This window comes from Bufo gargarizans, chromosome 1 (assembly GCF_014858855.1).
Source record: "Bufo gargarizans isolate SCDJY-AF-19 chromosome 1, ASM1485885v1, whole genome shotgun sequence".
NCBI lineage: Eukaryota > Metazoa > Chordata > Amphibia > Anura > Bufonidae > Bufo > Bufo gargarizans.
Window position 1 is genome coordinate 70,653,955 of NC_058080.1, and position 23,764 is coordinate 70,677,718.

The following is a 23,764-nucleotide window of genomic DNA, read 5'->3' on the forward strand; positions in this document are numbered from 1 at the left end:
CCCAGTCAAAAAAATCTATAAGATTTGTTTGACATGATCTCCCTGAAGTAAACCCATGCTGTTTTTCATCTTGCAATCCATGGGATTTTAGATGTTCCACAATCCTATCCTTTAATAGGGTTTCCATTAATTTGCCTACTATTGATGTCAGACTCACTGGTCTATAGTTGCTCGATTCCTCCCTACTACCTTTGTTGTGAATGGGCACGACATTTGCCAATTTCCAATCTTCCGGGACGACTCCTGTTACTAATGATTGGTTAAATAAATCTGTTAATAAATCTCCATAATACCTCAGCAGTGCCACAGGCTGATTGCCTCCATGCCACGCCGCATTGAAGCAGTCATTTCTGCAAAAGGATTCCCGACCAAGTATTGAGTGCATAACTGAACATCATTATTTGAAGGTTGACTTTTTTTGTATTAAAAACACTTTTCTTTTATTGGTCGGATGAAATATGCTAATTTTTTTAGATAGGAATTTTGGGTTTTCATGAGCTGTATGCCAAAATCATCAATATTAAAACAATAAAAGGCTTGAACTACTTCAGTTGTGTGTAATGAATCTAAAATATATGAAAGTCTAATGTTTATCAGTACATTACAGAAAATAATGAACTTTATCACAATATGCAAATTTTTTTAGAAGGACCTGTATGTAATGTCTAAATGTGAAGTGAAGGCTGATGGGGATATAACTTGATATAAATAAGTAAGTGGTCTCTATAATGACCTATAGGCTAAACTGACCCAACAGAGAATGAGGGGTCGCTGCTTGTGGTTAAAAGCTAATTCCAGCACAAAACAAAAAGACCCTTTATAATCAATACACTTTATTATACCTTGCTAAAAATCAATTTCCCAAAATATAAGTCAAGTGACGGTCAATAGTCCATCTTTCATATAGTATAACATACACGTAATCTACCAAATAAATATATACTCCAAATATTGATTAGTGATGTTAAAGGTACGCTTTTGAGGTGTAGGGTAGGGGAAAAAACGTAGATTACGTGTATGCTAGATTATATGAAAGATGGACTATTGACCGTCACTCTACTTATATTTTGGGGAATTGATTTTTAGCAAGGTATAATAAAGTGTATTGATTTTAAAGGGTCTTTTTGTTTTTTGCTGGAATTTGTTTTGAGATTTGATGACTCAGTTATAGGACATTTAATATTGGTAATTGCTGGATTTTTGTTATGGTTCATAGCAGTGCAATTTTGTGACAAAATTTTAAAGCATTACTTTACAGTCCGACCTGTAAAATTATGGAGAATACTACAACAGGAATTAGTAATGGGCAGCATGATGGGCAGCATGGTGGCTCAGTGGTTAGCACTGGTGCCTTGCAGCGCTGGGATTCTGGGTTTGAATCGGACCAAGGACAACATCTACATGGAATTTGTATGTTCTTTCTGTGTTTGTATGGGTTTCCTCCAGGTACTCCGGTATAATTAAATAAGATGGGCTTAAATATCTTCCTTGAAACAGAATATAAAGGATCAGTGTAGATTGTGAACAGGGCCGGCGCCACCTGTAAGGCGACCTAGGCAGCCGCCTAGGGTGCAATTTAGCAGGGGGCGCCGTCCCCGTGCAGTTTTAAAAAAAAAAGCGTTGCCGCAAGATTTTATTTTTTAACCCCTTAAGGACACGGCCCTATTTCACCTTAAGGACCAGGCCATTTTTTGCAAATCTGACCAGTGTCACTTTAAGTGCTCATAACTTTAAAATGCTTTGACTTACCCAGGCAGTTCTGTTTTTTTTTTTTCGTCACATATTGTACTTCATGACACTGCTAAAATTGGGTCAAAAAAGTTAATTTTTTTGCATAAAAAAATAAAAATTTTACCCAAAAATGTGAAAAATTTGCAAATTTCAAAGTTTCAGTTTCTCTACTTCTGTAATACATAGTGTAGGAGAGTACCTGGGGTGGTAGTAGACGGGAGGTACGTGCCACCGGGGGTCCTGGCCCCGGTGGAATAAGAGCCAGAAAAGTGCATTTTGCAGCGGGTATGTTGTTAACACAGCGGATCCGGGCCGGCTCTTATTGGGAGCAGGCAGATATACGGGCGGGTGCCTGTCTCCCCACGGTCCAGGCCAGGTTTTGCAGGGAAGGGTTAAAACCTGACCAGCAACAAGGGTGTGGTGTGCAATGTGAAGCTTCTGTGTTCTCTGGCTGTGAGAGTGAGAAGTGGAGGTGAGCTGGGCTGTGTGCTGAGGCCTGTGGAGGACTGTGCAGGATCCTGCAGCTGAAACCAGGAGGGATCCGTGTCCTGTGGCTAGAAGCAAGACCCATGGACTTACTTCACCAAGGAGAAAAAGGTGACATTACTCCTGGCTTTAAATAGACTTTGCTTTATGTGACTGAAACAGGCCTCAAGTAGCCGGCAGCAGGGACTTGCTGTGTTTGAACTATTATTTTGCTGTTGTGTGTGACCACCCTCCCTATGAACTGCACCGTCTTTCACTTGTATGCACCGTGTGAATAAACAAAGCATCGTGTTTTACACCAAGACCATTCTGTGTTGCCTCTATACTGCACTCGCTACCACTGCCTACCAGAGCGGATCCCCACAATAGTAATACCCCCAAAAATTGTGATGACTTTACATTCCCCATATGTCTACTTCATGTTTTGTAGCATTTTGGGAATGATATTTTATTTTTTGGGGATGTTACAAGGCTTAGAATTTTAAAAGAAAATTTAGAAATTTTTCAGAAATCTTCAAAATCCCAATCTTTTTATGGACCAGTTCAAGTTTGAAGTCATATTGTGAGGCGTAGATAATAGAAACCTCCCAAAAATGACCCCATTCTAGAAACTACACCCCTCAAGGTATTCAAAACTGTTTTTTCAAACTTTATTAACCCTTTAGGTCTTCCACAAGAGTTAATGGCAGATGGAGAAACAATTTCGAAATTTCTATTTTTTTAAACATTTTCCAATATAATCAATTTTTTCCAGGAGTAAAACAGGGGTTAACTGCCAAACAAAACTCAATATGGGTTGCCCTGATTCTGTAGTTTGCAAAAACACCCCATATGTGGTCGTAAACTACTGTTTGGCCGAACGGTAGCACATAGAAGGAGGGGAACACCATATGGGTTTTGGAAGGCAGATTTTGCAGGACTGGTTTTGTTTATACCATGTCCCATTTGAAGCCCCCTGTTGCACCCCTAGAATAGAAATTTCAAAAAAGTGACTCCATCTAAGAAAGTACACCCCTCAAGGTATTCAAAACTGGGTTTACAAACTTTGTTAACCCTTTAGTTGTTCCACAGGAGTTAATGGCAGATAGAGAAACAATTTAGAAATTTCTATTTTTTGGAAAATTTTCCATTTTAACCCTTACTTTATTACTGGAAAAAATGGGTTAACAGCCAAACAAAACTCAAAATGGGTTGCCCTGATTCTGTAGTTTGCATAAACACTCCATATGTGGTCGTAAACTACTATTTGGCTAAACGGCAGGACATAGAAGAAGGGGAACGTCATATGGTTTTTGGAAGGCAGATTTTGCTGGACTGGTTTATTTACACCATGTACCCTTTCAAGCCCCCTGATGCACCCCTAGAGTAGAAACTCCATAAAAGTGACCCCATCTAGGAAACTACGGGATAAGGTGGTTGTTGTTTTGGGACTATTTTTGGGGTAAATTTGATTTTTGGTTGCTCTATATTACTCTTTTTTGAGGCAATGTAACAAATTCTTAAATTGTTTCTACATTCGCTATTTAGTTTTGTGGAACACCTAAAGGGTTAACATAGTTTGTAAAGTAACTTTTGAATACCTTGAGGGGTGTAGTTTCTTAGATGGGGTCACTTTTTTGGAGTTTCTAGTCTAGGCTACATCAGGGGGGGCTTCTAATGGGACATGGTGTAAAAAAAAAAACTGTCCATCAAAATCTGCCTTCCAGAAACTGTATGGAGTTCCCTTCGTTCTATGCCCTGCCATGCGGCTATATAGCCATTTACAACCACATATGGGGTGTTTCTGCAAACTACAGAATTGGGGCAATAAATATTTAGTTTTGTTTGGCTGTTAACCCTTGCTTTATTACCGGCAAAATGGATTCAAATTGAAATTTTGCCCAAAAATGGGTGTTTTGGCACAGTTTTTATTTTATATTTTTAACACCGGTCATCCGAGGCGTTTGGTCAAAAGTTATTTTTATAGCGACGACTTTTACGCACGCGACGATGCCCAATATGTATGGCTCTCAGACTTTGGAGACACTAAGCAGGCATCCTAAAACTGCGGCCCTCCAGATGTTGTAAAACTACAATTCCCACCATGCCCTGCTGATGGCTGTAGGTTGTCTGGGCATGCTGGGAGTTCTAGTTTTACAACATCTGGAGGGCCGCAGTTTGAGGATGCCTGCACTAAAACTAATATTTTTTGGGGAAAGAAAAATAGTTTCTGTGTCTCCAAAGTCTGAGAGCCATAGTGTTTTATGTTCTCTAGTGGACTGTTGGGGATTATAAAAATTTTGTACTCCGTGGAAGTGTGATACTCCCTGAAGCAATCGATAACGCAGAGGCCCGGATGATCGGGGAACGTGTCACATTGAGTAGTGGTGTCTTTCCGTATCCCCCTCTTGTGACACACTCTGCACTTTTTTGGGGTTCGTCCCTTCTTTCCAGTATGGGGGACCACACCTGGAAAGTATTGGCCAGGGACGATCCGGGCGCCTCCAGTTCCCGAGGTACTCCGGCCTGCTCTTTCCCGGTCCGAAAAGATCAGGTCCTTGAGGACTGCCTCATAGAACTGGAGGAATGTCCCTGTGCTGCCAGCGCTTCGGGATAGTACAAAAGAGTTGTACATGGCAACCTGCACCAAGTAGACCGCAACTTTTTTGTACCATGCCCGGGTTTTGCGCATGGCGTTATATGGCTTGAGGACTTGATCAGAGAGATCAATTCCTCCCATATACCGATTGTAGTCGACAATACAATCGGGCTTGAGGACCGTTGCCGCGGTACCTCGCACAGAGACTGGGGTGTTGCTGTTACTGTGGATTGTGGACAGCATAAGGACATCCCTCTTGTCCTTATACCTGACCAGCAACAGGTTTCCACTGGTAAGTGCACGGGTCTCACCCCTAGGGATAGATACCTGGAGGGGGTAGGCAGGGAGGCCGCGTTGATTTTTCCGCACGGTCCCACAAGCGAACGTGGATCTGGCGGCAAGGGACCTGAACAAGGGAATGCTGGTATAAAAGTTATCCACGTACAAGTGGTAACCATTATCCAGCAGTGGGTACATAAGGTCCCACACAAGTTTCCCGCTAACACCCAGAGTGGGGGGAATACGGGAATCTCGCCCCTCGTACACACGAAATTTGTAAGTGTACCCTGAGGTACTCTCACAAATTTTGTATAGCTTCACCTCGCCCGCTTTGTGGGAATATATTGGCGGAAACCGAGTCTCCCCTTGAAGGCAACGAGAGACTCATCAACCGCGACCTCCCTTCCAGGTACGTAGGCCTCCATGAATTTGGCCCCAAAGTGATCGATGACCGGCCGTATCTTATACAGCCGGTCAAAGGCAGGATCACCTCGGGGTGGACATGCTGCATTATCGGAATAATGCAGACATTTCTGGATGGCCTCAAACCGGGAGCGTGTCATGACCATACTGTACAGTGGGGTCTGGTACAGGACGTCCCCACTCCAGTATTGCCTGACACTGGGTTTTTGGACTAGACCCATATGCAGCACGAGGCCCCAAAATGTCCTCATTTCGGCTGCACTGCCCGGCGTCCAGCCACCGGGTCTAGCCAAAAATGAGCCTGGGTTTTGAGCGACGAACTGTTGGGCGTACAGATTCGTCTGCTCCACCATCAGATTCACCAGTGGGTTACTGAAAAAAAAAACTAAAATAGTCTATTTCAGTAAACCCCACTGTGGGAATCTGGATTCCAGGATTGCCAGCAAAATCAGGAATCTCAGGCTCAAAGTCCACTGGGGGACACCAACTAAGTTCATCGGCAGGGGGCTCCGGTGGACTTATTTGGTGGGCCGGGAAACCAGTACGAACCCCAGGGCGGCTCGTACTAGGGTGGGCCACAGGATCCCTAGCATGTAGGGCCCCTGGCTCCGCCTGGCGGCATCTCCGCCGCCTTGGTGGCTCATCGTCATCCGATGATGATGAGGAGGATGCGGATGATAAAAGGAATGTGGGGTCATCCTCATCCTCACTGGGGCTCTCAGAGTCAGAGGCAATCTGGGCGTATGCCTCCTCGGCCGAGAACATCCGGCGGGCCATGGGTGTGTGTGCGTGTATGTGTGCGTGTGTGGAAAACTTTATTTATATGTGCGTGTGTGTGGGGGCAACGGGTGTTCGCGTACTAAAAATGGCAAAAAAAAAAGGGCAAGTGTTAGGAAAAAAAAAAGTTCAAACTTGCTGATCAGCGGTACAACGCTGATCAGCGGTGGGGCGGGCGATGCGCTAACAGTGGACGGACGCTAAAAAGTGCCGGCCAGTCAGCGCACGCAGAAAAAAAAAATGTGGTGGTGAGGGGGGGGAGGCTGGTGGGAGGGTCTGGTGGGGGGTGGGGGGGCTGGTGGTGGTGGGGGGCTGGTGGCAGGGGGGGGTCTGGGGTCTGATAGATGGATAAAGGGAAGTTTTGAATAAAAGTACTTTTTCTTTTTTTTTTCCTAACTTACTTTTCCCTTCTTTCCCTGCCTAACGGTGCCTCTCCCTCACTGACCCTAACCTACCTGGGTGGCGATGGGTGCAGGAGGGTGATGGATGGCGATTAGGGGGACACAGGAGCTGGTGCTGGATGATGCTGCCGGGTGCTCGTGCAGAACAGGAAGAGGAGGGGAGAGAGGAGCGCAGGAAGTTTGAATCTCGCGCCTCTCTCCCCTGCACCAATCAGCACCCTGGACAGCAGTGTTCAGCACCAGGGCCAGCACCGCCTCTTCAAATCTTCGTACTGTGATTGGTGGTGTATAAATACGCCACCGATCGCAGTCTTTTTCCGGTTCATCGGGTCACAGGACACCCGAATGGACCAGAAACGCAGAAAACCGCAGGTCTGAATTGACCTGCGGTTTTCTGCGATCGCCGATACGGGGGGGTCAAATGACCCCCCCCCCCCGCGTTGTTACAGGATGCCGGCTGAATGATTTCAGCCTGCATCCCGTTCCGATTAACGCCCGCGGCGCCGGAATCCCGATTTTAAGTTAGGACATACCGGTACGTCCTGTGTCCTTAAGGACTCGGGAAATAGGGCGTACCGGTACGTCCTGTGTCCTTAAGGGGTTAAGTATGGCGGCAGTCGCCCCCCCTGCGCCAGGCGGCTGCCGCACTGCCCGGGCTGGTGCGTCTATGATTGTGCACCGCCCGGGTGCAGCCTGAAGAGAGGGACTCACAGTCACAGGAGGGAAGCGCCTCTAACGTAGCGTGGCCGAGCTCTGTTCGGTCCGCGGTACAGGAGCTTTTGTTTCCTGTACCCGGCCGGACTGACAGGAAGTGCTCACTTAGTGTGCACTTCCTTTCAGTCTGGCCGGGTACAGGAAACAAATGCTCCTGTACCGCGGACCGAACAGAGCTCGGCCATGCTACACTAGAAGGGGGGGGGGGATGAGAGTGACAAGGGGGGGCTAAATGAGAGTGACAAGGGGGGGCTAAATGAGAGTGACAAGGGGGGGCTAAATGAGAGTGACAAGGGGGGTTAATGAGAGTGACAAGGGGGGGTAAATGAGAGTGACAAGGGGGGGTAAATGAGAGTGACAAGGGGGGGGTAAATGAGAGTGACAAGGGGGGGTAAATGAGAGTGACAAGGGGGGGTAAATGAGAGTGACAAGGGAGGAGGGGGGGGGAGTAAATGAGAGTGACAAGGGAGGGGGAAGTAAATGAGAGTGACAAGGGGGGGGGGAGTAAATGAGAGTGACAAGGGAGGATGGGGGAGTAAATGAGAGTGACAAGGGAGGATGGGGGAGTAAATGAGAGTGACAAGGGAGGATGGGGGAGTAAATGAGAGTGACAAGGGGGGGAGAAGATAGTGACAAGGGAGGGAGGGAGGGAGGGAGAGAAGAGAGTGACAAGGGAGGGAGGGGAAGGGAGAAGAGAGTGACAAGGGAGGGAGGGGGGGGAGAGTGACAAGGGAGGGGGGAGAAGAGAGTGACAAGGGAGGGAGGGGGGGAGAAGAGAGTGACAAGGGAGGGGGGGAGAAGAGTGACAAGGGAGGGGGGGAGAAGAGAGTGACAAGGGAGGGAGGGGGGAGAAGAGAGTGACAAAGGAGGGGGGGGAGAAGAGAGTGACAAGGGAGGGAGGGGAAGGGAGAAGAGAGTGACAAGGGAGGGGGGGAGAAGAGAGTGACAAGGGAGGGGGGAGAAGAGAGTGACAAGGGAGGGAGGGGGGGAGAAGAGAGTGACAAGGGAGGGAGGGGGGGGGAAGAGAGTGACAAGGGAGGGGGGGGGAGAAGAGAGTGACAAGGGAGGGAGGGGGGAGAGAAGAGAGTGACAAGGGAGGGGGGGGAGAAGAGAGTGACAAGGGAGGGGGGGGAGAAGAGAGTGACAAGGGAGGGAGGGGGGAGAAGAGAGTGACAAGGGAGGGAGGGGAAGGGAGAAGAGAGTGACAAGAGAGGGGGGAGAAGAGAGTGACAAGGGAGGGGGGGGAGAAGAGAGTGACAAGGCAGGGGGGGAGAGAAGAGAGTGACAAGGGAGTGGGGGGAGAGTGACAAGGGGGGGGAGAGAGTGACAAGGGAGGGAGGGGGGAGAAGAGAGTGACAAGGGAGGGGGGAGTAAATGAGAGTGACAAGGGGGGGGAGAAGAGAGTGACAAGGGAGGGAGGGGAAGGGAGAAGAGAGTGACAAGGGAGGAGGGGGGAGAAGAGAGTGACAAGGGAGGGAGGGGGGAGAAGAGAGTGACAGGGGGGGAGAAGAGAGTGACAAGGGAGTCCCCAGAGCCAGACTGCAGCCAGAGACCAGATCATCCTATTGTCCTGGTGGTAAGTAGACAATGCAATATGTTTATTATTTAATTGTTTAGTTATTAATACTACATTGGAAACTAATTTACCTCACATTAAAAGGACACTATAGTCCCAGAACCAGTACAGTTAATGTATTGGTACTGGTGTCTATAGCCTGTTCCTGCAGAGAACAGACACTGTGCAGTACTGGTGTTAAAGGAGCACTATAGTGCCAGGAAAACAAACTCATTTTCCTGGCACTATATAGTTGTTAGGAGTGGGGCAGCCTCGTGTCCCCCTCCCACTGGGCTGAAAGGGTTAAAACCCCTTCAGCCATTTACCTTTCTCCAGCGCCGGCACTGGGAACTCTTTTCCCCGATCCTCCTCTCAGCTGCGAATGCGCATGCGCACGCATTCAAAACTATGTTCCGCGTCTTCCCACTGTAATTTTCACAGTGAGAATCGCGGAAGCACCTCTAGCAGCTGTCAGGGAGGCAGCTACAAGAAGCTTGATTAACCCTAAGGGAAACATAGCAGTTCTTTTAATTTAAATGCTGAGAAAGGGGTGCAACATGATATGGGCAGACCATCTGATAAGGGAGGAGGGGGCAGCAATTTTTATCTTGCCTAGGGCGGCAAAAATCCTTGCACTGGCCCTGATTGTGAATCCAGGGATCTGTCTGATTGCCATCATGGGTCAAGAAGTTTTTTTTTACTACTTTATGCCATAATGGGTCTCTTCTAACGATGAGCGAATTTCTCAAAAGTACGATTCGGACGGTTCGCAGAATTTTCAGAAAAAAATATATTTTCAATCCGAATTTATTTGTGGCAAATCACTTTAAAAAACGGCTATTTCCTGGCTGCACAGAGCCTGTATAGTGGTGTAGAACACTGTGCCGTGCAGTAACACACAAAGTGAGTCTGCTGTGGTAGTGAAACAATACCCTGAGTCAGTATGACATGCAGATGACAGGCGTCACTCTTCGAATCACTGCACACTTCACTTATTTGGGCAGTCACGGGGCCAAAACTGGGCAAATCAAGTACTCAAGTATGAACTCAGCCTTACAGGTCGATGTTAGCGCCAGGTATAAAGAACCGTGCAGAGGCCCAAGATCCTACTATAGCCTGAAGAAGCGCACTCCTTTTACACCGTCACCAGCTGATTCCACATAGATTTCTACAGAACCTGTTCTATTAAATGCGTATACAAGTAGAGCCCCCTGACAGAGTGGAGAGGGTTATAAGCAGAGCCCTTGTAGCACGGTGGATTTTTTCTACTGGAGTAGGGTTCCCACCCCTTTCACTAATAAATTCAAAGACTCCAGTCACGTTATATGCGAAGTGCAATTTTTGTTTATTTAGCAAGCAGTGAATGTTGCTACGGCAAAGTAAATGGTGACGTTTCGGCACATCCGTGCCTTCATCAGACCAGTGCCGCTTGTGGTGCAGAAGATCTCAGGTGCAGACGTAGGTGTGGACGCAGTAACAGGGAAACGTGCGGTTATACCGCTGAAGAGAGGAGGCGCCAAAACGTCACCATTTACTTTGCCGTAGCAACATTCACTGCTTGCTAAATAAACAAAAATTGCACTTCGCATATAACGTGACTGGAGTCTTTGAATTTAAGAGTGGAGAGGGTGTCAGCAGTAAGTTTGTGTTGAAGTCACTGATTGTTTTGCCCTTCCTCTGATTCATCAGAACAATAACCCTCAAAAAATGGATCCTGTCAGTGGAGCATTCGCCTTCACTCGGTCAGCATTTGGTCAGTAATTCATCAGTATTGCTAAAGCCCAAAAAAACAGACACGTGTCTTCTATGTTTTGTACCCACTCCTGCTTTTGGCTACCAAATCATAAGCCAATTCTGAATGCAAAATAGGGACCATGTCATGCAGGCCTTACAGCTGTTACATAGACAGGATCCGTTATGCGTCTCATTTTCTCTTCCTTCTGACAGATCAGAAGAAGGGTCAAATAAATGATGATGTCAGCCAGGCCGAAAGGCAAAATAGTGGCCCAGTCATGAAGTGAGAAGGGTGGGAACAGCATGAGAAGTCAAAGAGTTGCTGTCACGGCCATGGCTATGACCGTGACTCCTTTACCGCATGCGGTTGCCTGCGGTTTATTTTGGGTTTCAACCACAGGTGTGGGTCGCTGGTTGTGGCCTCACTTGTAGTTGCCGCGGGCAACTAGTGTTGTAAGTGTGTGTGCAGCAGAGCAGCCTGAGCGTCGCTAGGCAGCTTGCTGCCCTGGCATGCGGTCGCACCTGACTTCCTTTATGTTAGGTGTGTGTGTATTGTGTTCACTGTGTAGTATGTGTGGTGTGCACTGACACTCTTCCTGCACTGTGGTTGCCCGTGGCAACGTCTGGCTGTCTGTACATGTGGTGGCAGTGTCCCGGCCTCCGGGCTATCTCCCAGGACACGGTTGCCACCCATGTCGTTGCCAGCGACAACAACCACAGTGTGTTGCTACTGTTGGACACTTCCCCTTTATGTGAGTTTCCCTTCTGTGGTGCTGGAAGGGTTAACTCCCTTCCCAGTGTGTGTGTTGTGTCACTGGGTGTGTCTGACTGTGGGGTGTGGCTTCTTGGCCTATAAAGCCTCACTGTTAGCATGGCTCAGTGGGTTGCTTCAGCCATGCTTGCTGGAGCAGCCTCCTGTGACCTCCATCTTCCTTGCCAGTGAGAGCCACCCCTGTGGTCATAAAGTATTGTTGCTAGGTTTAAGTTTTGCTGTGTGTTTATGTAGTAGTTATGTTCTGTTGGGACCTTCCTTGTATTTGGTGCAGCTTACGGTTCTGGATTCCGGTTTGCTCAGGGATCCAGTCAGCAAGGCTGTGGCAGGTTGGTGGAACTTCTCGTTCGCCTGCCATTCCCGTAAGGCTGTTTATGTTCCCCTTTTCCCAACAGCTTGGCCATTGAGACTCCTGCTCCTCCGTATCTAGGAGGAGTAGGTCGTCTTACCCAGCTCCTAGCTCAGGGACCTGCGGAGGGTAAGTCAGGGTCCCGAGGTTCCTGCGCATGGGTCCTCCTACCATCAAGGTCGACCCATGCAGGTAGGAGTTAGGGTCAGGTTAGGGATGCGTGAGGAGGTGACCTGCTCCCTATCCTGTTCTCATGGCCGAGTAGCCACTACAGCATCTGGCTTCGCACGGCTGAGGGTTTCCCCCATCCTCAGCCGTGACAGTTGCCCTATGACATAGTGGTGAGATGGAAGCAGCATGAGGAGACCACAGAGTAGCCCAACGACAGAGTGTGAAGGTGGCGGCAGCAGCATCAGGAGGAGGCCACAGAGTGGCACAATGACAGTGTGGAGATGGCAGCAGCATCAGGAGGCCACATAGGGGCACAATGTCAGAGTGTGGAGGTGGTGGCAAGGCAATAACCCCAAAAAGGGCTTTAGAACAAATAACTGCACTGCTGAACGGCAAATAGGCTCTTATTTTTTTTCCACTAATAAACGCCATAAAAGGCTTTAGAACATATAACTGCACCGCTGAATGGCAAATAATATATATTTTTTGCCACCGAAACACGCCATCAAATTCTACTTTGTCAACTTCAATTCGCTCATCTCTAGTCTCTTCCATTTAGATTGGTCTTTTCCTTATTCTGGATCAACTTGGCTTGCAAGCATTAGACAGCTGAAAGTGATGGACATAGGTCTTTTCTTAACCAACCATGTAACTATGTAAATAACCATAACTAGAAAATGTCAGAGCAGTTTTCAAAACATGCATGGTGTCCTTCTAGATAAAGTTTAAAGGACTGAATGAGACTGAGCTGCCAAAAGTTCAAAGATCTGATATTAATGGACTATCCTTAATGTACTATTTTGTAGCCTTGTAGAACCCCTATAATGAGTGATTCTACAGATCTTTATGGTCTATAACTGTAATGTTGGCAACCATCCGTTTATTGATCAATGCATGCTTATGTGCCTAAACACATATGTTTAACTTTACAATTAGCGATGATAAGGATAAATCACGGTTGGAATGTGGACCATGCATTTCTACATTAAAGATGTTCTCAGGATGTTTTATGACTTGTGGGGATTCGCTCTGGTAGGCAAGTTAGCGGACGCAATATAGAAGCAATAACAAAGTCTTTAACTTAAACAGTTCAGTGTTTATTCACACATCAATTAAGTGATAAAAAAAGATCAGTTTCCAGAAAAGACTGTCACCTTGATTCTGGTGTTTGTTCACACCAGGCAGTAACGCAGAAGTCCTTGTATAAAGCAGATTCCACGTGCTTTCACACAAACAAGGTAGCAGGGCTTAATCCTGGCCTAAACTCCCAGGCCCCAACATAGAGACTGACAGCGCTCTACTGTCAGAGAGGAGTAATCCACCCCACCTGACAGTGCTGCCTGTGTTTTATATCCCAAACCAAGACCCGGCCTGGAACGTGGGGAGTAGCCCCCCCCATCACTTTTACTATGCCCAATAAAAGCCGTCCAGGGTTAGCTTTGCAGCCATACTAAAACAGCTGAAATGTCAGACTGCAATCTGCAAAACTGACACTTTGAGAAAAACCGACTTTTACCTCACTGAGGCCAGAAACCTCGGTGACACGTACCGACCATCAATGACGACCCCTTGTTCCTTCCTACAGACTACAGTGTACTTCTTTAGCCAGTAGGGAGGAAATCTAGAAAAGCTGCCCATATGCGTAAGATAGCTTTTCGGCATGGTGCTCTGAGGCAAGTTTTGCAATGCGTATCTTGAGAGAAAGAAAGCATTGGGACGTGTAAAAATTCCTATCTCTTGGATCTCCCCCAACGGGTGACATCAATGGATAACCCAGCTGTCTTCATACAGTGTAGATAGCCATAGGATCCCATCAAAATTAGTTGGATACAGAAATAAATTTTCTCTTGTACTTCAGCTTTACTGCAGTTTATTCCAATTCAGTGTTATTTTCTGGAAATATTGTGCAAAGCATAAACATATGCTGGAAAGTCGAGATGGATTGTAGTTGGCAGAAAGTAAAGAGAAATCAATGTATTAGTCAGGATTAAAGTGGGAGACAAGGGATGAGACAGCTGGTTGGGGAATTTTGAGTAAAGGGAAGCTGCAGGGAGAACAAGCCTAAAGGTGGCCGTACGCCTTCAGTATCTGTCACTCAAAGGCTTATTCAGTAGACAGCTATGCCCATATACTTCCAGCACTAGCCTTGATGGGAGCGCCTTCTAGGCACTTGCAGTCCTAGAAACAGGAGGATTAAAACTTCAATTTCTCACCTCACCTTGGATCCGCAAAACACAGATACCGGCAGTATGCTTTCCGCATTTTGTCGAACGGACATGGCCGGCCCTATGATAGAAGGGCCTATTCTTGTCCATGAATAGGATATGCTCTATCTATTTGCGGGGCCTTGGAACGGAAGTACCGTGTGCTGGCCGCATCTTTTGCGGCCCCGTTGAAATGAACAGGTTAGCATCCGTTCCGCAAAATTGCTGAACGGATGAGGACCGATAAATACAGTTGTATAAATGTACTCAGACAATCAGACAAAGCACCTTTCACAGGCATCCAACTTTAGGAAACTGTTAAAATTGGCCATGTTTGGATTTCCTTGGGCAATTGTACTAAATGTCCAACATGGGGATAAAACCAAAGGCATAGCTCTATGGGGTAGCAGTCGCACCCAGACCCTGGAGGCTGAGGGGGCCCAAAGGTTTCTCTGACCCATAAAAAAAAATGCAGTATTATAATCAGCACATGGTAGTTAGGGGCCTGCTACATACTTTGCATTGAGGCCCAGGAGCTTCAGGTTAGTTTGGATAAAAGTTAGTCCAGTTATGAATAGTCGTTATCTATTCATGATTTTCTTTTTCCCTACAAAGACAAATTATCTCCTTCTGTTGATTTATCCAATTCTCCCCTTATGTACAGTCAGGTCCATAAATATTGGGACATCGACACAATTGTAACCTTTTTGTCTCTATACACCACCACAATGGATTTGAAATGAAACGAACAAGATGTGCTGTAACTGCAGACTGTCAGCTGTAATTTGAGGGTATTTACATCCAAATCAGGTGAACGGTGTAAGAATTACAACAGTTTGCATAAGTGCCTCCCACTTGTTGTGGGACCAAAAGTAATGGGACAATTGGCTTCTCTCTATCAGAGAGATAGCAAAAACATTAGGCATGGCCAAAACAATTGTTTGGAACATTCTTAAAAAGAAGGAACGCACCTGTGAGCTCAGCAACACCAAAAGACCCAGAAGACCACAGAAAAAAACTGTGGTGGATGACCGAAGAATTCTTTCCCTGGTAGACTAAACACCCTTCACAACAGTTGGCCAGATCAAGAACACTCTCTAGGAGATAGGTGTATGTGTGTCAAAGTCAACAATCAAGAGAAGACTTCACCAGAGTGAATACAGAGGGTTCACCACAAGATGTAAACCTTGGTGAACCTCAAAAACATGAAGGCCAGATTAGAATGTGCCAAACAACATCTAAAAAAGCCTTCACAGTTCTGGAACAACATCCTATGGACAGATGAGACCAAGATCAACTTGTACCAGAGTGATGGGAAGAGAAGAGTATGGAGAAGGAAAGGAACTGCTCATGATCCTAAGCATACCACCTCATGAGTGAAGCATGGTTGTGGTAGTGTCATGGCGTGGGCATGTATGTCTGCCAATGGAACTGGTTCTCTTGTATTTATTGATGATTTTACTGCTGACAAAAGCAGCAGGATGAATTCTGAAGTGTTTCGGGCAATATTATCTGCTCATATTCAGCCAAATGCTTCAGAACTCATTGGACGGCGCTTCACAGTGCAGATGGACAATGACCCAAAGCATACTACAAAAGCAACCAGAGAGTTTTTTAAGGGAAAGAAGTGGCATGTTATGCAATGGGTTACGGCCAAGTCAATCACCTGACCTGAATCCAAATGAGCATGCATTTCACTTGCTGAAGACAAAACTGAAGGGAAAATGCCCCAAGAACAAGCAGAAACTGAAGACAGTTGCAGTAGAGGCCTGGCAGAGCATCACCAGGGATGAAACCCAGCGTCTGGTGATGTCTATGCGTTCCAGACTTCAGGCTGTAATTGACTGCAAAGGATTTGCAACCAAGTATTAAAAAGTGGAAGTTTGATTTGTGATTATTATTACATCCCATTACTTTTGGTCCCTTAACAAGTGGGAGGCACATATGCAAACTGTTCTAATTCCTACACCGTTCACCTGATTTGGATGTAAATACCCTCAAATTAAAGCTGACAGTCTGCAGTTAAAGCACATCATTCGTTAAAGCACATCTTTCGTTTCAATTCAAATCCATTGTGGTGGTGTATAGAGCCAAAACTTTCAGAATTGTGTCGACGTCCCAATATTTATGGACCTGACTGTATATGATTGATTACAAGCATGTTTGTACACAGTGCCAACAGTTGTGAAACCAAGCACAGGGAGCAGACGCCAAGCTACATTCTCCACCCAAGTGATATCAGCACTAAACTGTTACTCACTAAATCTGTGTGGTCTCTGGTATTTTTCTCTGTGCATTCTCACAATAGACCATTTAAGTTGTTCAGTACAAACTGTATCTTGTCCGTTTACGCTGTCTGTAAATCACAGGCTGATGAGTTTCCTTGGTCTCAGTACTACAATTCATATAATTTAGTCTTTAACAACACATGTTTTGTTATTGTAAAAAAACTGGAGCATAGTTACATGTGAACAGAGGTAGCAGTCACACTGGGTACACACATAATATATATACATACATATATATATATATATATATATATATATATATATGTGTGTAGTTGGTGGGAGGATAGTTACCGTACTGATTTCATATCTTTGTCAGTTTTTGCTCCAGAACCAAGACAAAGAGGCAGAAAACAGAACACACTGAGAGCTGTGACAAGCTCACCTGTTCTAGCTCCTGACATGGAGCCAGAGAGGCAGGAGGTAGTTTTGCTGGAGGAAGCTAAGAGCAGACATTATGGGTCACATTTATTAAGACCACCGTTTTAGACGCCAGTCTAGATAGAGCCCTAAGCAGGGGTGGATCCACCAAATCTATAAAGAGGCGCAGGCCCCTCCATAACTTTGGCGGATCTAGCACCAGTTTCAAATGTAAAACAACTTTCTTGCTGTCTTACATTTAGATCTTTTTCTATGCCTAAAACAGGCGTAGAAAATGTTGAATGGGATGGACCTGCCGGCCCATCCCCAAACCCACCCACGCCACGCCCACAATTTTAGACCGGGCAGCAGTAATGATGAGCGGCATAGGCAATATTCGAATTCGCAATATTTTGCAAATTTTTGGCCGAATATTCGCCATAAATTTGCAAATTAGATAATTCGTGATTTCCAGTCATTGTTCACTTGATTTCGAAAAATTGGCAATGTAAAATATATTTGCGATTAGAATATTCAACACTATTTGTGAATACGAATATATAGCACTATATTCTAAATATTTGTGAATTCTCGAAGTGGCGATATTCAAGATTAAAATTCGCAATTTGAATATTCACACTCAACACTAGGGCGAAGTCCCAGATAGGCGTATTTTAGCTTAGTAAATGACTCCCTATGTGCTCCTCCTCTCAGACATTCAGCTTACAGGAGAACTAACAGATCCCCATGTGTCCTCTGCTACCATCACAGAGAGAGAGAGGGAATATTTTGGAGAATTTGCATAGCTACAGAAAAAGAGAGTCAGCAAGGTAACCAGCTTAAAGCATTACTGATGTTGCTGCTAAAAAAAGGGAAACAAGTTAAGACACCCTATGTACCTTAGATTAAAGGACACAGAGGCCACAACATTTTAGTCAGCAAGGTGATCAGCTTACAGTATTTCAGACCCTGCTATGGAGGGATAACGAGTTTAGACACCCTGCACACTTCAGGTACAATTATGGCCAGTGGTATTATTAGAACTGAGCCCCGTTGTGCAACTTGAAGACATTGTGACAGATTATGGTTGCTAGCTAGTGATCCCACTAGAGACAACTAGAGACTGTGGCAAGAAAAAGAGTAATCTGAGGGCCATTTCTGTGAACATCTGTTTAGCTCATGCTTGGACACCTGGAAAAGAGGCTCAGTGTAAGCTAATTTAGATTCCTAAGTGTGATTTCCCATATTGGGGCAGCTGCTCTGCAGTAGGAAGGACCCTACTTAAAGACTATGTACACCTTTGCGGACAATTTTTTTATGATTGCACTTTACTTGCAGTATCCGGCAGGAAATAATCTCCCAGTCCCCAAATAATTTCAATCCTCCTCCCTCCAATTCCTCCACATGCTCTCTCTCCTCTTTTGACCCTATAACAGAGAAAGAAGTCTCCAGGCTTCTCTCTTCTTCTCGACCCACAACCTGTAGCAGTGATCCTATTCCATCACACCTCCTCCAGTCCCTCTCCCCGACTGTCATCACTCACCTAACTACAATTTTTAACCTCTATCTCTCTTCTGGTATCTTTCCCTCCTCTTTCAAACACTCTATTATCACCATACTACTAAATAAACCATCTCTTGACCCGACCTGTGCTGCTAACTACAGATTTGTTTCTAACCTCCCCTTCATCTCTAAACTCCTTGAACGTCTTGTCTACTCTCGCTTAATAAGCTATCTCTCTGCAAACTCTCTTCTTGACCCCTTACAATCTGCCTTTCGCCCTCTTCACTCTACAGAAACTGCCATTACTAAAGTGTCTAACGATCTCCTAACAGCAAAAAGAAATGGTGACTATTCGCTATTGTTTCTGCTGGATCTCTCTGCAGTGTTTGATACCATAGACCATAAACTCCTCCTCACCATGCGCCACTCAATTGGCCTTAAGGACACTGCTCTCTCTTGGTTCTCTTCCTATCTCTCTGGCTGCTCCTTTAGTGTTTCATTCGCTGGCTCTTCTTCTTCTCCTTTTCCTCTTGATGTCGGCGTTGCTCAGGGCTCAGTACTAGGTACTCTACTCTTCTCCCTCTATACAGCCCCCATCGGACAGACTATCAGTAGATTTGGCTTTCGATACCATCTCTATGCTGACGACACCCAACTATACACTTCATCCCCTGACATCACCACTGCTTTACTCCAAAACTGAACCTCTCAAAAACTATACTTCTTGTCTTTCCCCCATCTACTAACCCAAATAAACTTGATATTTCAATTTCGGTCTGCAGCACTATCATAACTCCTGTGCAACATGCCCGCTGTCTTGGGGCAACATTTGACTCTGATCTTTCCTTTGTTCCCCATATTCAATCACTGAGATCATTGAGATATTTTACAGCCCACTTTGCCGTGTATTGCTGCGAAATACAAATATATTTGCCGTTCATAGTTGTACTTCTCTGTTGAAAAGCCTTTTGTGTAAAAATAGAAAAAAAATTGGGCCTAATTGCCATTCAGCAGTGCAGTGAGATATTTTACAGCCCACATTGCCGTGTATTACTGGCAAAATACAAATATATTTGCCGTTCATAGTTGTACTTATCTGTTGAAAATACTTGTCTGTAAAAATGTAAAAAAAAAATTAGGGCCTAATTGCCGTTCAGCGGTGCAGTCATATATTCTAAAGCCCTGTTTGATGTGTATTGTGGCAAAATAAAAAATATTTGATCTAACATTTGGTTATTTGATCTAACAGTATGTCAGGCGGAGAAGTGCCAGGCCCTGCACAGGGGAGTGGCAGAGGCCTAATTGTTTCTGGAGCAGGCAGAGGTCGCAGCAGAGTACGGGGCCGTGGCAGAAGGGGTCTCTTCGAGAGGCCTGAGCTCCCAGTGTCAGCTAGCGATTCTGTCGTGACCAGCAACCCAGTGGTTCTTGAATGGTTGACTCGATCTTCGACTTCGTCGCAACTTACATCAGACACCTCCAGCCAAGAGTCAGTGGGTTTGTCAGACACAACCCTTAGTTGCCATGGCCCGGGAGCAGGCCCTGTGCCCTCACCTGTCCTCAACATGCTTCTCTCCTTTTCTGTTTCCTCACCGCGAGAAGTATTATATGCTGTGGGGCTCTGCTCCACTTTTCAGCGAGGAAGAGCTACTAGAGGACGGTCAGCAGCTACTGCCCAGCCAAGATGTGGAGGAGACATCCGCCGCTTTCTCCGCTAGGCGTGCAAGTAGTGATGAGGAGAGTGGCGTGGGAGTTGGTGTTGAAAGTGGCTAGGCTCCTGACCCAGAGACGGTTGAGGAGGACATCAGTGACATGCAAACAGTAAACACTACTCGATGATGATGATGTAGCTGATCGCACTTGGGAGCCGGATGACGAAGGGGCTTCATCATCATCGGGAGAAGAGGGTGGCAGCTTGCCCGTGAGCCAGCAAGTCGCTAGCGTGGCCAGGAGTCAGCAGGGTGGCAGCAGTGGCAGGTCGGGAGCCAAATGCGCCGGGGGTAGACCACCCACTTTGCGGGAGCCTACCTGCCCGGGAAGTAGTGGTGCAGGGGCTCAAGGAGGCAGCGGCGGTAGCAGTCAGTCAGTGCGTAGTGTTGGGGGTAAAATCACATACTGAGCTGTGTGGCAAGTTTTTTTTAAGCCGCTGGAGGAGGTGAACGTGGCTGTATGTAGAATCTATGGGCAGAGGGTGAAGCGTGGCCAGGGTGCCAATGTTGGCACTACGGCCCTGCTTCAACATATGCAGCGTCGCCATAAAGTAGCCTGGGACAACAATGGCTCTGATGTAGTGGTCCAGCCTGCCGCAGCAACCGCATCATCGCCCACTGGCACGCACCTGGCAGTCAAGGCTCCAAAACCTCAGACAAAGGAAGCTGTCTGTCCTTCCCATAATATTCCGGCCCTGATGCTCCTCCTCCTCCTGGTCACACATTCTGTCAGCAATCGATCACCGAAGTGATTGCTAAGAGACAACAGTATGCGTGCACGCATCCAACGGCGCAGAAGCTGAATGTGCTCCTGTCCAAGTTGCTGGTGCTGCAGTCCCTCCCTTTCCAAGTGGTGGACTCTGTACCTTTCAGAGAACTGATGTGTCGAGCCGAGGTGAAGAGTCCCAAGCCGTCATTTCTTTGCCAAAAAAGGCAGTATCAGCCCTGCACACACATGTAGAAGAAAAGGTGGGACAGTCATTGAGCCTGTTGGTGTCTGCCAAAGTGCACGGCAGCGCCGACGTCTGGAGCTGTAACTACGGTCAGGGACAATACATGTCCTTTACTGCCCACTGAGTGAATGTGGTTCCTGCACAGCCACACCAGCAACTTAGCCAGGTGACGCCGCTTCAGCCTCCACGTTGCCACGCCGTTGGTCCAGCGACAATGTCCGCCTCTCCCTTCTCATACTCCAACCTGTCCTCAGCCTCCACTGCAGGGACAATGCACAGTGCCCATCCAGCATACCACATGTGCAGGTGGTTTCATACTGGTCTGCACCTTATTTGCCTGGGCGAACGGAGTCACACAGGGGAGGGACTGCTCAATGTCCTTCAGCAAGAGATCGAATCCTGGCTTTCTCCGCGACAACTGACAATTAGAACCATGGTGACCGACAACAGGAAGAACATTGTGTCTGCACTGCATCAAGGAGGGCTGAGCCATGCGCCCTGCATGGCACACGTCTTTAATCTGGTTGTCAAGCAGTTCATGAAGTCTTCCACCCATCTGCAAGACATCCTAAAAATGGTCAGGAAACTTTGCATGCACTTCAGACACTCGTACACCCCAAAGCACACCCTCCGTGAGCTGCAGCAGCAGAACGGCATCCCCCAACATAGGCTGATATGCGACGTTTCCACCGGTTGGAATTCCACCCTCCATATGTTGGACTGACTGTACGAACAGAGAAAGACCATTAACGATTTCCTGATGATCCAAGTGGACAAGAGTACTCCAGCCAGTGGCAGCTCATGCGTGACACCTGCCGTTTGCTCAGGCCCTTTGAGGAGGCCACGTGATTTGTCAGTTGCCAGGACTACGGGATGAACAACGTAATTCCACTGCTTCATGTCCTGGAACAGATCCTGCTACATATGGCTGGTCAGGGGACTAGAGACATGGCGCCTAGATCTCATGACTACATGAGCCCTGTAGGGGCTGAACTGGAGGAGAAGGACATTGGAGCACAAGCAATGTCTTGCAAAATGGGTGGTTTTCCTACACAAGTGACAGGAGTGGAGGAGCAGGAGCAGCCAGAGGAGCTACAGGGTGATGAGGAAGATGAGGCAGAGGACCCAGACACACCGTGGCAGTATGCAGTGGAGTCTCTCCGAGTCACTTGGTCAAATGGCCCGCTGCATGCTCACTTGCTTGGGTAGTGATAGCCGAATTGTCACCATTCGACAGAGGGATTACTTCTGGCTCTCCACCTTGTTGAACCCTCGCTACCAGTCCAAAATGGGGGCCTTTTTTACACCCACTGAGAAGAGGAGAAACTAAACTACTATAGAGACATCCTATGTAGTCAGTTGGCCGCTGCCTATCTGCGCCATCGTCCATCCTCTCGCAGGTCTGACCGGGGGGGGGCCCTCTGCACTCATGTGCTACTGCCATGGCTGCTGGGGAGGGGTGGAGTGGCAGGAGCAGTACCAGAAACATCAGTAGCAGCCTGAGTCTACAGATGCTGATGAGCAGCTTTCTTCACCCGCATAGTGAAGAAACTACTCACGAGCAGCTAGAGGTAGAGCAGAACCTGAACCATCAGGTGGTGGCATACTTGGAGTGCACCCTGCCAGCTGACCTTGAAGATATGCTGGACTACTGGGCAGCCAAACTGGATTTGTGGCCGCAACTGGCCAAGTTTGCCCTGGAAAAGCTGTCCTGCCCGGCCAGTAGTGTGGAATCAGAGAGGGTTCTTAGTGCGGTGGGGGCCATAGTTACACCAAGAATGTGGAGAGACTGACCTTTGTCAAGATGAATCAGGCTTGGATCAGCAAGGATTTCCACCCACCATTTCCTGATGCATCAGACTAGATTATCCATGGTGCCACACCAACACTTTGACAAAAGAGACTGGTTTCTTCTGGCTACCTGCCTCAGCTACTATTCTGATGCTGCCACCAGCCTGATGCCACACATCTGATGCCAAGTGCTCCTTTTTTCACCCAGCATCTTCAGCGGATACTGGTATTGCCACCCACCTTTACACTCTGTTACCTTGCCACTCTGTGGTCTCCAGATGCTGCTTCTACCTCCACTCTATGTCACCTTGCCACTCTGTGACCTCCGGATGCTGCCGCCACCTCCAGACTCTGTGATTGGGCCACTCTGTGGTCTCCTCATGCTGCTTTCACCTCACCACTATGTCACTTTGTCACTCGGTGGTCTTCTCATGCTGCCGCCACCTACACACTCTGTCATTGTGCCACTCTGTGGCCTCCAGTTGCTGCCGCCACCTCCACACTCTGTAATTGTGCCAATCTGAGGCCTCCTGATGCTGCTGCCGCCTACAAACTCTGTCATTGGGCCACTTTGTGGTCTTCTCATGCTGCTGCCACCTCCACACTATGTCACCTTGCCACTCTGTGGCCTCCTCATGCTGCTGCCACCTCCACACTCTGTCATTGTGCCACTATGCGGCCTCCTCATGCTGCTGCCACCTCCACAACGGATCCTGTCTGTGTAGCAGCTGTAAGGCCTGTATGGTCCCATCAGAAATGGTCCCATCAGAAATGGCTCCCATCAGAAATGGCTTGTGATTTGGTAGCCAAAAGCAAGAGTGGGTACAAAACACAGAAGACATGCAAATATTCCGTTCACGTGTCATCTCTGTTTTGGATCCACTCCTATTTTTTTGGCATTAGCAATACTAATGGATTACTGACAAAATGCTGGACGAGTGAAGGCGAATGCTCCACAGACAGGATTCGTTTTTTGTGGGTTATTGTTCTGA